This window comes from Theobroma umbraticum, unplaced genomic scaffold (assembly GCF_002168275.2).
Source record: "Theobroma umbraticum cultivar Fairchild unplaced genomic scaffold, ASM216827v3 scaffold_147.0, whole genome shotgun sequence".
In the NCBI taxonomy this organism is placed as follows: Eukaryota; Viridiplantae; Streptophyta; class Magnoliopsida; order Malvales; family Malvaceae; genus Theobroma; species Theobroma umbraticum.
In genome coordinates this window covers 8,953,210-8,957,438 of record NW_018397259.1, presented here as the reverse complement: position 1 = coordinate 8,957,438, position 4,229 = coordinate 8,953,210, and the positions used below count along the sequence as shown (strand labels likewise).

Genomic DNA, 4,229 nt, shown 5'->3' with positions numbered 1-4,229 from the left:
GGCCCACGTATCAGATATTAAACTGATAAGAACAGAAAAGAAAAAAAAACTGTGTTGATGGGTAGATAAACCTCCTATTTTTAATTCAAATTCAAGCTTAAATTAAGTGATTTATTTTAATTCGTGGGATAAAAGGCTACACTTTGTTAATTGGGATTTGGAACTAGAACAATTCAAGTTTAATGCATATTCCGGGCTTGTGGCTTCTGATTACATTAATTCTAGCTTCACATTGAAGCTTTGACTCAAAGAGGAACAGTCCATATATTTACTGCACCAAAAGATCCAATAAATTTGCAACCCATTGTTTGAATTAACATAATTTTATCTGTACTTCTAAATTGTAAAAAAACTCAACATAAGTTTCATAAAAAATTTACAAATAATTTTGACCTTAAAATAATATATATTACATCAAATATTTAAAAACATAAGGGGTGTGCCAGGGCCGAGCTGTAATGACTGGTACCTGGTGGCAAGGCAAACTTTAAAAACATATTTAGACTGGTATTAGGTGGGGTGCGCCAGGCCCGGGCTGTAGTGCAACGCTTGGGCGACACACGAGAGCCCCAGTAGCAAGCCACCGTATATGGGCTCTCCCCCTAAAAAAATTAATTTAATATCATGTGGACCAATGGCCCACGTATCAGATATTAAACTGATAAGAACAGATACTACACTTGATCTTAGCCAAAAGGCCGAGAAAGGTATGAGTTCGACCTTTGGGGCTCGCGTCCTTTAAAGGTAGTTTCTTTCCCCTTATAACGTATAGTTTCAATGTGGGATTTTAAACGAAAGACAGATGTTACGAGAAAAATGTCTCTATCTCATATCAGATAGGAACGGGAAGTTTTGGATTTTTTATAAGCGAATGTGCTACACACTTCTATAAATACATTTATGAGGGAGAGAGTAATAATTTTGTGACAAGTGGTATCAAAGCGGATCGAACCTCGTCTGACTCACGTTAAAACGTCTGGGCCCAAAGAAGACGTTGTCGGAATCGACGCCCGAGCCCAGCGAGACTCAGGGTAGATAGGGTGGTCGACGTAAATGAGAACGTTGTGGGAATAGAATAGAAGAGAATGTCACGAGAAAAATATTTCTATCTCACATCAGACAGGCTTAAGAGATCCTAAGCTCTTTATAAAGTTATTCTTTATTGGGTTATTTTTTTAACATTCTTGTTAAATCGATATATATTTATATCGTATATTGAAATCTTAATTTTTTAATATTGAGTATCATATTGTAAGATATAATAAAAAAATTTTAAATTAATTATAAATAGTATTCATACATATAAAAAAAATAAAGTAAAATATACTGACAGTCTTAACTTTTAATAATAATTACACACAAATCTATTAATTTTTAAAATAAATATTTAATCAAAAAAATTTTTTTTGCTTGATATATAAATCTTATCGTTTGTCAATCATCAATGTTTTTATTAATTTGATAACATAGTAATATTTTTAAAATAATTTTACTATTTATTAATTTTAAAAATTAACATTACATAAATTATAATTTTTTATTTTTAAATATTTTATCCTTTCAAAAAAAGATTCTTTCAAGCCACTTGCAGAGCACCAAATTATGGGGTGTCCAATTTGGGGCTCCTTGCTCCAAATTTGGTGCTCTCCAAATGAACTCAAGGAGATAGGTGGTTGGTCGGTGTAAAAGAATGTCGCTAGTCAACTTGAGAGTAAGGAAAATGTGAAAAAAAAATATTTTAGACAGTTGATGTTTAGACACTAATGTCATTTATACCTTTGAGGTAGAGTGTTTATTTTGAAAATTAATAAATTTACATATAATTATAATTAAAAGTTAAAAGTGTTAATGTATTTTACTTTTAAAATTTAAAGATGACAAAATATAAATTGAAAAGAGAATTATTTTTTAATTTAAACTCTCAGCATATTCCTCAATAATATACAACTTTAAATAAAATATACATTTTTTTATTAATTTATCAATCAAAAATTAAAAAGCACTTATTATGTTGAAATAAAAAATGAATTCGATTTTTTTAGCATTTTTTATATAAAATCCAAAGATTAAAACTCATTCAAAATAGTTTTTAATATTTCAATTTAAAAAATAAAAAATAATTTTTCATAATTAATTAGATTTAAATTCATAAAAAATATATTAATTTTTGTATTATAAATTACATATCGTATACATATTAATTTAAGTGCAATGAAGGCCGCTTACCTAGGCCATGCGTCTTTATGATCACCCATCGACCCCGTCCAGGTAAGTATGTTTTATCGTTGCCACCTGCCCTGTATTTATAGTCTCTGCTTCTTCTGCTCTCGGCTCCTTAATTTTACTTGTGTAAAGTGGGACAAACGAATTTCCAAACAGAGAATAGGTTAGCTTCCCTTCCTTTCTCTGATCCAAACAGACTTGTGAAATTCAAAGGAAACAACGATCAGTTTCCAAATCGTTATTAATGGGTCTTTCTTCTTCTTTTTTTTTTTAAAATTCACTTAAAAGATGTCTCACAGTTGAATTTTTATTCAGAAATATAGAGTAAGGGCGCTTTCCTTTAAACCTTGCAAATTAAAAAAAAAAAAAAAAACTTTGATGATGGGTCTATAAACCTCCTATTTTTAATTCAAATTCAAGCTTAAATTAAGTGATTTATTTTAATTCGTGGGATAAAAGGCTACACTTTGTTAATTGGGATTTGGAACTAGAACAATTCAAGTTTAATGCACATTCCGGGCTTGTGGCTTCTGATTACATTAATTCTAGCTTCACATTGAAACTTTAACTCAAAGAGGAACAGTCCATATATTTACTGCACCAAAAGATCCAATAAATTTGCAACCCATTGTTTGAATTAACATAATTTTATCTGTACTTCTAAATTGAAAAAATACTCAAACATAAGTTTCATAAAAAATTTACAAATAATTTTGACCTTAAAATAATATATATATATATTACCTCGAATATTTAAAAACATAAGGGGTGTGCCAGGGCCGCGCTGGAATGACTGGTACCTGGTGGCAAGGCAACCTTTAAAAACATATTTAGACTGGTATTGGATGGGGTACGCCAGGCCCGGGCTGTAGTGCAACGCTTGGGCGACACACGAGAACCCCAGTAGCAAGCTACCGTAGATGGGCTCTCCCCCTAAAAAAATTAATTTAATATCATGTGGACCAATGGCCCACGTATCAGATATTAAACTGATAAGAACAGATACTACACTTGATCTTAGCCAAAAGGCCGAGAAAGGTATGCTTGATTTTATTAAGGCTCGCCTCTTTTAAAGGTAGCTTCTCGTCACTTGTCTCATATAATTTTAATGTGGGATTTTGAATGAGACAGAATTATTCTTAAACGGATTTTTTAATATATTTTTTAAATCAAAATATATATTGTATATTAAAATTTTATTTTTTTAATATCAAATATCATATCATAAAATATGATAAAAAATTTTAAAAGTAATTGCAAATAACACTCATACATGTGCAATAAAAAAATTTAAAAATAAGATAAAATATATTGATACACTCAACTTTTAACTATAACTACATACAAGTCTATTAATTTTCAACATAGATATTCCATTCAAAAAAATATTTTTGTTAAATACATAAATCTTGTCATTAATTGTTAATGTTTATGTTAATTTGATGATGTGATAATATTTTTAAGATAATTTTATTTTTTATTAATTTTAAAAATTATTATTATATAAATTATAATTTTTTATTTTAAAATTTTTTCTCTATTTCAAAAAAAATCCTTCCTATTGCCACACTCTCCAATCGAGCACCAGATCTGAAGCTGCCTTGGAGAGCCCAATTTGGAGCTCCTTGCTCCGATTGGTGTGATTTGCAAAGGAGAAGAACCCAAGGAGATGGGTGGTTGGTCAATCTAATTGACCTAAGAGAAATGAAAAGGTTAAAAAAAATATTTTAAACTTTTCATATTGAGGCATTAATGCGGTTTACAAGTTTAAAATGAAATATCCACTCGTGTTAATGTATTTTACTTTTAAAATTATTATATTTTTTAAAAATTAAAAAGTATAAATTGAAAAGAGAATTATTTTTTAAATTTAAACTATCAGCATATTCCTTAATAATATATATTTTTAAATAAAATATATGTTCTTTATATTCTTTTATTAATTAAAAATTAAAAAACTTATTACGTTGAAATCTAAAGGGAATTTGATTTTTTTAGCATTTTTT

General features: G+C 28.9%; 1 long non-coding RNA gene and 3 other non-coding genes across 5 annotated transcripts in view; all 4 read right to left on the bottom strand.

Moving 5' to 3' along the window:
• Positions 1-69, bottom strand: part of LOC149527298 (U2 spliceosomal RNA) — a 191-nt gene extending 122 nt beyond the window's left edge. Inside the window, exon 1 of the small nuclear RNA XR_016351190.1 lies at positions 1-69. This exon is cut by the window's left edge and continues 122 nt beyond it. This is a non-coding gene — a small nuclear RNA (U2 spliceosomal RNA).
• Positions 1-3,248, bottom strand: part of LOC110415437 (uncharacterized) — a 4,434-nt gene extending 1,186 nt beyond the window's left edge. For both annotated transcript variants that reach the window (XR_002445097.2, XR_002445096.2), the window contains exons 1-2: positions 2,968-3,248; positions 2,227-2,420 (exon numbers count right to left, since the gene is read on the bottom strand). This is a non-coding gene — a long non-coding RNA (uncharacterized LOC110415437). The remainder of the gene's footprint in view (positions 1-2,226; positions 2,421-2,967) is intronic.
• On the bottom strand, positions 515-711 carry LOC149527297 (U2 spliceosomal RNA). Its single transcript, XR_016351185.1, has one exon. It is a non-coding gene; the product is annotated as a U2 spliceosomal RNA (small nuclear RNA).
• On the bottom strand, positions 3,069-3,265 carry LOC149527296 (U2 spliceosomal RNA). Its single transcript, XR_016351186.1, has one exon. It is a non-coding gene; the product is annotated as a U2 spliceosomal RNA (small nuclear RNA).
• Between the last annotated feature and the right edge of the window lie 964 nt (positions 3,266-4,229).